The 10,932-nt window shown below is 45.8% G+C and overlaps 1 non-coding gene across 1 annotated transcript; it reads right to left on the reverse strand.

The window, feature by feature from the left end:
* Positions 1-653: 653 nt before the first annotated feature.
* On the reverse strand, positions 654-736 carry trnas-uga (transfer RNA serine (anticodon UGA)). Its single transcript has one exon. It is a non-coding gene; the product is annotated as a tRNA-Ser (tRNA).
* Positions 737-10,932: the final 10,196 nt, after the last annotated feature.

Raw genomic sequence — 10,932 nt, forward strand, 5'->3', positions numbered from 1 at the left:
GTGGGGGGTGGAATCCTCAGTTGAGGAAAAAGGAGGTCATATCAGAAGCACTGTCATGGAAGGTAGCATCATCAGAGCAGATGCGACGGAGATGGAGAAACTGGGAGAATGGAATGGAGTCCTTACAGGAGGTAGGGTGTGAGGAAGTGTAGTAGAGGTCGCTGTGGGAGTCGGTGGGCATATAATGGATATTAGTAGACAATCTATCCCCAGAGATGGAGACAGAGAAGTCGAGGAAGGGAAGGAAAGTGTCAGGGATGGACCATGTAAAGGTGAGAGAAGGGTGGAAATTGGAAGCAAAGTTAATAAAGTTTTCCAGTTCGGGGCGGGAGCAGGAAATGGCCCCGATACAGTCAATGTACCGGGAAAAGAGTTGGGGGAGGAGGCCTGAGTAGGACCAGAACAAAGAATGCTCGACATATCCCACAAAAAGACATGCATAACTTGGACCCATGGGGGTACCCATAGCAACACCTTTGACTTGAAGGAAGTGAGTGGAGTTGAAGGAGAAGTTGTTCAATGTGAGAACAGGCTGATTTTTGTGTTCATTTCTCACCTTTTGTTCAGCTTCCACAATATCTGTTTGATGTTAACACATTTGAACATTTCCAATAAGCAAATAGAGTCATTTTCGAGGAAAATTACACTAATTTCGCTGTGAGCAGGGTTCGAACCTATGCAGGGAAACCCCCATCGGATTTCAAGTCCAACACCTCAACCACTCGGCCATCACAGCGCAGTAAAAGCTCCCCTTTGTATTTAATTATCGCTACAATACTTTATGCAACTGACTTTGCACATATTCTGGGAATCATTGTCTTTGAACCTTGAATTGCATTACATCTCCCATTTAATGTGAAAATTAACATGATGGAATCAGTGAATTTTACAGCACAGAAGGAAGCCTCTCGACCCGCCGAGCCTGTGCCAGCTCTTTGGAAGATCAGTCAGTTTAATCCCACAATCCAGCTTTTCCCCATCACCCTGGAAATCAGTCCTCTTCTCTTCTCGCTATTCTCTGTTTTATATCCCTCAGATAATTATGTATCCAGGCTGTCACTGGTCCTTTAATTCCATCACTTGAATTTTTCTAACAAGTTGATTATGTGGTATTTCACCAAATGACTTTTGAAAATCCATCTCCACAACAGCAACCACATTACCACTGCCCTCATCAAAAGTCTCCGTTACTTCATCAAAGAACACAGTTCATGAGAAAAACACCAACTGCCATGAAATCAAAACCCAGTTCGTCAATTCACATTCCTTGTCTCAGAAAATTCCCCAAAGAAATATTATCAGCATTCCGACTCTGTCCTTCCAAAGGCCAGTCCTGCTTTTGTAGTGTGTGTCTGCCGAGCAGTCACTCAGACCGAAATGTATGGACTGAGTTCAAGGTCCAAATGAACATTGGTGTGAATGGAACATGTGCAACTGAGAATCAGCGGTGGTAACCCAGAAAGGCTTTAAGAAAAAAAGGCTTGAAAAAAAAACATGAAAGGAATGCAGAGTACTGGGCTAATGGGAGGATTCTTGGTACTGTAGATGAACAGAGAGATCTTGGTGTCCAGGTGCATAAATCCCTGAAGGTTGCTAACCAGGTTAATAGGGCTGTTAAGAAGGCATATGGTGTGTTAGCTTTTATTAGTAGGGGGGTCGAGTTTCGGAGCCACGAGGTCATGCTGCAGCTGTACAAAACTCTGGTGAGACCGCACCTGGAGTATTGCATGCAGTTCTGGTCACCGCATTATAGGAAGGATGTGGAAGCTTTGGAAAGGGTGCAGAGGAGATTTACTAGGATGTTGCCTGGTATGGAGGGAAGGTCTTACGAGGAAAGGCTGAGGGACTTGAGGTTGTTTTCGTTGGAGAGAAGGAGGAGGAGAGGTGACTTAATAGAGACGTATAAGATAATCAGAGGGTTAGATAGGGTGGATAGTGAGCGTCTTTTTCCTCGGATGGTGATGGCAAACACGAGGGGACATAGCTTCAAGTTGAGGGGTGATAGATATCGGACAGATGTGAGAGGTAGTTTCTTTACTCAGAGAGTAGTAAGGGCGTGGAACGCCCTGCCTGCAGCAGTAGTAGATTCGCCAACTTTAAGGGCATTTAAGTGGACATTGGATAGACACATGGATGAAAATGGAATAGTGTAGGTCAGATGGTTTCACAGGTCGGCGCAACATCGAGGGCCGAAGGGCCTGTACTGCGCTGTAATGTTCTAAGTTCTAAGTTCTAAGAAAGTGAATGTTACAGTTGGCTAAGCTGCAGTAAGATGAAATGGAAGGAAGTCAGTATTAATAGTGGTCGGAATAATCTGAGAAGAGGTGGGTTTGAATGTTGGAACCTGAAGCACAGGCATGTGTAAGTGCGATGATGTAAAAGGAGACAATAGTTTTCATCCATCAAGAAGAAATACATTTTCATGGAGTAAAGATTGGTTCTTTGCTGCATTCCATTAGCAGGTACAGCAGCTGGTTTAAGACATAAAACAAGCTCTGTCTTGATCGGTGTTGCTTTGACCCCAACACAGAGTATTCACCATGATACAGTCACAATCCCACTCAATCAGCTGCGATGGTCTAACACGGATTGTTAGACAAAGATCTTTTTAGTGAAGATGATCTTTCCACGAAAGCTAACAGACCTGCTGAATATTTCCAACATCTTCTGCTTTAATTTTCAACTTTCCATCTGTAGCAGCTTTTCTGATGATCTGTCTTGTCTTTGGGCCTCCTTATCTCGAGAGATAATGGATACGCGCCTGGAGGTGGTCAGTGGTTTGTGAAGCAGCGCCTGGAGTGGCTATAAAGGCCAATTCTGGAGTGACAGGCTCTTCCACAGGTGCTGCAGAGAAATTTGTTTGTTGGGGCTGTTGCACAGTTGGCTCTCCCCTTGCGCCTCTGTCTTTTTTCCTGCCAACTACTAAGTCTCTTCGACTCGCCACAATTTAGCCCTGTCTTTATGGCTGCCCGCCAGCTCTGGCGAATGCTGGCAACTGACTCCCACGACTTGTGATCAATGTCACACGATTTCATGTCGCGTTTGCAGACGTCTTTATAACGGAGACATGGACGGCCGGTGGGTCTGATACCAGTGGCGAGCTCGCTGTACAATGTGTCTTTGGGGATCCTGCCATCTTCCATGCGGCTCACATGGCCAAGCCATCTCAAGCGCCGCTGACTCAGTAGTGTGTATAAGCTGGGGATGTTGGCCGCTTCAAGGACTTCTGTGTTGGAGATATAGTCCTGCCACCTGATGCCAAGTATTCTCCGAAGGCAGCGAAGATGGAATGAATTGAGACGTCGCTCTTGGCTGGCATACGTTGTCCAGGCCTCGCTGCCGTAGAGCAAGGTACTGAGGACACAGGCCTGATACACTCGGACTTTTGTGTTCCGTGTCAGTGCGCCATTTTCCCACACTCTCTTGGCCAGTCTGAACATAGCAGTGGAAGCCTTACGCATGCGCTTGTTGATTTCTGCATCTAGAGACAGGTTACTGGTGATAGTTGAGCCTAGGTAGGTGAACTCTTGAACCACTTCCAGAGCGTGGTCGCCAATATTGATGGATGGAGCATTTCTGACATCCTGCCCCATGATGTTCGTTTTCTTGAGGCTGATGGTTAGGCCAAATTCATTGCAGGCAGACGCAAACCTGTCGATGAGACTCTGCAGGCATTCTTCAGTGTGAGATGTTAAAGCAGCATCGTCAGCAAAGAGGAGTTCTCTGATGAGGACTTTCCGTACTTTGGACTTCGCTCTTAGACGGGCAAGGTTGAACAACCTGCCCCCTGATCTTGTGTGGAGGAAAATTCCTTCTTCAGAGGATTTGAACGCATGTGAAAGCAGCAGGGAGAAGAAAATCCCAAAAAGTGTGGGTGCGAGAACACAGCCCTGTTTCACACCACTCAGGATAGGAAAGGGGTCTGATGAGGAGCCACCATGTTGAATTGTGCCTTTCATATTGTCATGGAATGAGGTGATGATACTTAGTAGCTTTGGTGGACATCCGATCTTTTCTAGTAGTCTGAAGAGACCACGTCTGCTGACGAGGTCAAAGGCTTTGGTGAGATCAATGAAAGCAATGTAGAGGGGCATCTGTTGTTCACGGCATTTCTCCTGTATCTGACGAAGGGAGAACAGCATGTCAATAGTCGATCTCTCTGCACGAAAGCCACACTGTGCCTCAGGGTAGACACGCTCGGCCAGCTTCTGGAGCCTGTTCAGAGCGACTCGAGCAAAGACTTTCCCCACTATGCTGAGCAGGGAGATTCCACGGTAGTTGTTGCAGTCACCGCGGTCACCTTTGCTTTTATAGAGGGTGATGATGTTGGCATCGCGCATGTCCTGGGGTACTGCTCCCTCGTCCCAGCACAGGCATAGCAGTTCATGTAGTGCTGAGAGTATAGCAGGCTTGGCACTCTTGATTATTTCAGGGGTAATGCTGTCCTTCCCAGGGGCTTTTCCGCTGGCTAGGGAATCAATGGCATCACTGAGTTCCGATTTGGTAGGCTGTATGTCCAGCTCATCCATGACTGGTAGAGGCTGGGCTGCATTGAGGGCAGTCTCAGTGACAGCATTCTCCCTGGAGTACAGTTCTAGGTAGTGCTCAACCCAGCGGTCCATCTGTTTGCGTTGGTCAGTGATTATGTCCCCCGATTTAGATTTGAGGGGGGTGATCTTCTTGATGGTTGGCCCAAGAGCTCTCTTCATGCCATCATACATTCCTCTGATGTTTCCGGTGTCTGAGGCCAGCTGAATATGACTGCATAGGTGTTGCCAGTAGTCAGTATAACACAAATTATGACAGCATTGGGATTGGAAACCCAGTCGCTCATAAGACTGGAACAGAAATCCATATAACCACGCTAATGGAGATTAAATTCTGGCACTGATGACTGGTAATTAAAAGTGAGTTTTCTTGCTGTGCACTCTCTCTGACAATGGCTTTGTAATGAGAATGAAGGAAATATGAGAACTGTCTGAGCCGTGTTCCTGGGACGATGCGACCGAGAGGTTAAGTCGACGGCCCATGAATCCATTACACCTGCACACATGGTTTTGAATTCCATCCTCATGGTTATTGTGTTGAAGAAGAATGTGTTCTTTTATTCCTTTTATCAACACGTCCAAGATTCCTGAATCTGAGTTCCATCCTTCCCCAGGCCGCAGTGGGGGAGTTATGTATTGCTGCCTTACTCTGTTTGCTCAAATCTACAAAACCATCATTTCAGCCCAAACACTTCCTGCAGGGAGATGTGGAGAGTATAAGATCGGAGCTATGTGAAGTATCAAAGTGGATAATTGTATCCTGGTGAAAGGAATATCTCTTCACAGATGCTGCCTGACCTGCTGAATGTTTCTAGCATTGTCTGTTTTTAATTTTCTGCTTTCACGATAACGGTTTCCTTTTTTTTTTGTTCACTTGCCCCAAGTGTGCAGCTCCAGGCATAACTTTTCTGTGTTCTTCACACACACAACTTTGCTCTTTATTTTCCTGCATGCACTGTAAAGTCAGCCGTTTACACACACATCGATCAGTGCCATGGCTTTCAAAACCCTTTTCTCATAGTTTCAGAGAGTCTAAGCGTTTCTTCGTGAATTCACAAGGACATGGGGATTATAGAGGCTGAGAGGGAATATAAGGGGTTAATATGTTATCCAGAGGATCTAAAGGCTATCAGTGTGTACAGTAACAGTAAAGGACTCTCAGAGTATATCAAAGAAATAACAGAGTATATTAGAGAAGATCATGAGTTAAAGGAGATTCAAAGCGTTTAAGGAAGGGTCAGGATCTATCAGATAGGATAGAGAACGCTCAGGATGTATTAAAGAGGGTAACGCATGATCAGGTTGCATCAGATATCCCCATCCTCAATGATGGGGGAGACCAGCACATCAGTGCAAAGGACAAGGCTGAAGAATTTGCATCCATCTTCAGCCGAAAGTGCTGAGTGGATGTTCCATCTTGGCCTCCTCTTGATGTCGCCAGCATCACAGATGCCAGTCGTCAGCTGATATGATTCACTCCACGTGATATCAAGAATCGGCTGAAGGCATTAGATACTGCAAAGGCCCTGAAAACATTCCAAAAATAGAATTGAAGACCTGTGCTTCAGAACTTGCCGCTCCCCGAGCCAAGCTGTTCCAGTACAGCTACAATACTGGCATCTACATGGCAATGTGGAAATTGCTCAGGTATGTCCTGCACACAAAATGCAGGACAAATCCAACCCGGTCATTTACCACCCGATCAGTCTAATCTCGATCATCAGTAATGTGATGGCAGGTGTTGTCGGCGGTGCTATGAAGCAGCACTTGCTTAGCAATAACCTGCTCAGTGACGCTCTGTTTGGGTTCTACCAGGGCCACTCAGCCCCTGAACTCGTTACAGCCTTGGTCCAAACATGGACAAAAGAGCTGAACTGCAGTGGTGAGGTGAGAATGACTGCCCTTGACATCAAGGCCGCATTTGACCAACTTTAACATCAAGGAGCCCAAGCAAAATGGAGCGAATGGGAATCAGGGGGATAACTCTCCACTGATTGGAGTCACACTGTGCTCAAACAAAGATGGTTGTGGTTGTTGGAGGTCAATCATCTAAGCTCCAGATCATTATTGTAGCAGTTCCTCAGTGTAGTGTCCAAGGCTCAACCATCTTCAGCTGCTTCATCACTGACTTCCCTCCATCATAAGGTCAGAAGTAAGGATGTTTGTTGCTAATTGCACAATTTTCAGCACCATTCGTGACTCTTCAGATACTGAAGCAGTCGATGTTCATATGCAGCAAGACCTGGATAATATCCACGCTTGGACTGATAAGTGGTGAGTAACATTCACGTCACACAAGTGCCAGTCAATGACCATCTCCAACAAGAGACAATCTAACCATCTCCACTTGATGTTCAGTGACATCACGATCACTGAAACCTCGACTATCAACATTCTGGGAGCTACCGTTGACCAGAAACTGAAATGGACCAGCCACATAAATACCGTGGCTACAAGAAGGGGTCAGAGCCTGGGAATTCTGTAATGAGTAACCGACCACCTGACACCCCAAAGCCTGTCTGCCAGCAACATGACACAAGTCAGGAGTGTGACGGAATACTCTCTGCTCACCTGAATTTTGTTGGAGCTGCACTCACTCAGGAAGCTCGAAACCATCCAGGACAAAGCAGCCTACTTGAGTGGCACCCCATCCACCACAACAAACATTCACTCCCTTCATCAGCGATGCACAGTGGCAGCAGTGTGTATTATCTACAACATGCACTGCAACAACTCACCACAATTCCTTCGACAGAACTTTCCAAATGCGTGACCTATCCCACCTGGTAGGACAAGGACAGCAGATGAGTGGGAACATCACCATCTGCAAGTTTCCCTCCAAGCCATACATTATGCTGACTTGGAATATATCACCATTCCTTGACTGTTATTGGATCAAAATCCTGTATCTCCCTCCCTAACAGCACCATGGGTGCACCTGCACCACATGGACTGCAGCGGTTCAAGAAGCTCAACACCACCTTCTCAAGGGCAATTAAAGATGGACAATAAATGCTGGTCTTGCCAGCGATGCCCACAAACCACGAAATGAATTTTAAGAAGTTGGGAAATTATCAGAAATCAGCCAAATTACTGGCATTGGTTTGTCCTGGCTGTCTCTCTTTCGGCTTCAGTCACTCTTGGTGTATATGACTGTTCCGTCAAAATGAGTCAATGTGGTTCACATTTTGGAAATTTGCAGCAGACATGTTTGCTGTTCCTTCCTCCTGTTCCTCCTTGATTATTTCTGCCTGTGTGTAACTGAGGCTGCGTTTGTGGGTCGGTCTTGTCCTTTGTCCCCATCACACAGGTTGCAGCACTTACTCTGCTTCCAGTCCTTTGTCTGGTGGCCTTCCTGCTGACAGCTGCTTTGTATTTGCCCGCCACGTGTCCAGAATCTCCACATAACTGAATTTCCTCATCCCTGGGCATGATGCAACGTGAAGGATTGCGAGGCTGTTTTGAAACTATTTGCACTTGGGAGTGTGAAAAACTGAAAGGAACCAAAGGTAAAATCTAGTCTCCAGCTTTGTGAATCTTTAGAAATGCTTTGGGAAATGGAGTTGTTAATTTATTTTGAGGTTGTTCTTGGAACAGAGATTGCTGAGGGGAGATCTGATTGAAATGTACAAAATGTTGAGGGGTAGAGGGGAGGTGAATGGCCTATTTATTTCAGCAGAGAGGTCAGTGACTAGGGGCATAGATTTAAAGTGATTGGTAGAAAAATTTGAGGATAGATGAGGAACAATCTTTTCATCCAGAGGGTGTTGGGGGTTTGTAACTCACTGTCTGAAAGGGTAGTTGAGGCAGAAACCCTCGACTCATTTAAGAGGAGTCTAGATATGCATCTCAAGTGTCATAATCTTCAGGGCTACTAACCAAATGCTGGAAGGTGGGATTAGAAGGGGTGGATCATTTTTTGACCACACAGACGCAATGGGCCAAGTGGCTTCTTTCTGTGCCTTAAACTTTCTATAATTCCGTTATTCTACGATTCAAGATGAGAGCACAACGCAGCACATTTAAAGCAACAAGGGAAAAAAGAAGTTTCTCTCTATTTCCCTGACTAATTTGAAGAAAGATTGATGGAGCAAGGGCTTTTCTCATTGGAGCGAAGAAGGATGAGAGGTGACTTGATAGAGGGGTACAAGATGATGAGAGGCAGAGACAGAGTGGATAGTCAGAGACTTTTTCCCAGGGTGGAAAGGGCTATCACCAGGGGGCATAATTTTAGGGTGATTGGAGGAAGGTTTCGGAGAGATGTCAGAGGTAGGTTCTTTACACAGAGAGTGGTGGGTGCGTGGAATGCGCTGCCAGCGGTGGTAGTAGAAGCAGATGCATTAGGGGCATTTAAGCGACTCTTGGATAGGTACATGGATGATAGTAGAATAAATGGTAGGTAGTTACTTAGATCTTGTGCAGGTTAAAGGTTCGGCACAACATCGTGGGCCGAAGGGCCTGTACTGTGCTGTACTGTTCTATGTTCTATGTTCTATGTTCTAATTCATTTCCTAATCCTAAAATACACAGTCAAATCATCCATTAACCTCCGATATTCCAAGGAATGCAGGCCTGCTTGAATGAATCGCACCTCATAATTTAACCATGAGAGCCTTTGCTACATTCTGGTAAATTTTCACTGCCCTGTTTCCAAGGCCAATGTGTATCCTTTATAAAGGGCTGAGACCAAAACTATACACAGTACTCCAGGTGTGGTCGAACCAAAATATTGTGTAGTTGGAGCAAAACGTCTCCTTTATCTAACAGTATAGAATTTAATCATAAAATTGTTACAGCACAGAAGGAGGTGTTCCTGCCCTTTATATGAATGCAGGCTCTCTGCAAGAGCAACTCAGCTGGTCCAACACACCCGCCTTTTCCATACAGCTCTGCACATTTTTTTCCTCAGATAATTATCCATTTTTTTTCTTATTCGTTCTTGAGATACGAAGGTCCCTGGCAATGCCGGAATGTACTTCCCATCCCTAATTGCACTTGGGAAGGTGGTAGTGAGCTGCCATCTTGAACCGTTGAAGTCCATATGGTGAGGTACATGCACAGTGCTGTTAGGGAGGGAGTTCCAGGATTTTGACTCAGCAATATAGTTCCAAGTCAGGATGTTGTGTGACTTGGAGGGAGGCATGCAGGTGGTGCTGTTCCCATGCATCTACTGCTTTCGTCTTTCTAGGTGATACTGGTTGCGAGTTTGCAAGGAGTTGTGAAAGGAGCATTGGTGAATTGCTGCACTGCATCTTGTATATGATACACACTGCTGCCACTGTGCATCGTACTGGAGGAAGTGAATGTTTAAGATGGTAGTGATGATGCGAGTTGCTTCATCTTGGATGGTGTTGAACTTCTGGAGTACTGCTGTGACTGAAATTTTGCAGGCAAGTGGAGAATATTCCATCACACTCCTGACTTCTGCCTTCTCGATGGTGGACAGGTTTTGGGGAGTTAGAAGATGAGTTGCAGAATTAACAGCCCCTGACCAACTCTTGCAGCCACAGTATGTTTATCGCTGTTCCAGGTTTCTGGGCAAGGCTGATCCCCAGGATGTTGATGGTGGGGGTTTCAGCGATGATAATGCCATTGAATGTCAGGGGGAGATGTTTAGATTCTCTGTTATTGGAGATGATAATTGCCTGGCACTTGGGTGGTGTGGATGTTACCTGCCACTATTCAGCCCAAGCCTGAATGTCGTCCAGGTGTTGCTGCATGTGGATCTGGACTACTTCAGAATCTGAGGCATCGAGAATGGTACTGAACATTATTCAATTATCGGCGAACATCCCCACTTCTGGACTTATGATGGAGGGAAATTCATTGATGAAGCATCTGAAGATGGTTGGGCCTCTGACATCAGCCCAAGTAACTCCTGTAGCAATGTACTGGGGCTGAGATGATTGGCCTCCAGAACCACAACCATGTTCCTTTGTGTTCGGTAGGACTCCATCTCGTGGAGCATTTTCCCCCGATTCCCATTGCCTCCAGTTTTGCTTGAGCTCCTTGATACCATACTAAGTCTACTGTTACCTTGCTGGCAAAGGCAGTCACTATCACTTCTTGAGTTCAGCTCCATTTTCCATGTTTGGACCAAGTCTGTAATGAGGTTTGGAATTGAGTGCCCCTGGTGGATTCCAAACTGAGCATCCATTAGTGATTTATTACTGAGTAAGTGCTGTTTGATAACACTGTCGATGATACCTTCCACAAATTTGCTGATGATTGAGAGTAGATTGATGTGGCAGTAATTGGCCGGATTGGATTTCTGCCGATTTTTGTGGACAGGACATAAATGGGCAATTTTCCACATTGTCGGGTAGATGCCTATATGACAACTGTACCGGAACAGTTTGTCTAAGGACACGGCTAGTTCTGGAGA

Source organism: Heterodontus francisci, chromosome 34 (genome assembly GCF_036365525.1).
Source record: "Heterodontus francisci isolate sHetFra1 chromosome 34, sHetFra1.hap1, whole genome shotgun sequence".
Lineage (NCBI taxonomy): Eukaryota > Metazoa > Chordata > Chondrichthyes > Heterodontiformes > Heterodontidae > Heterodontus > Heterodontus francisci.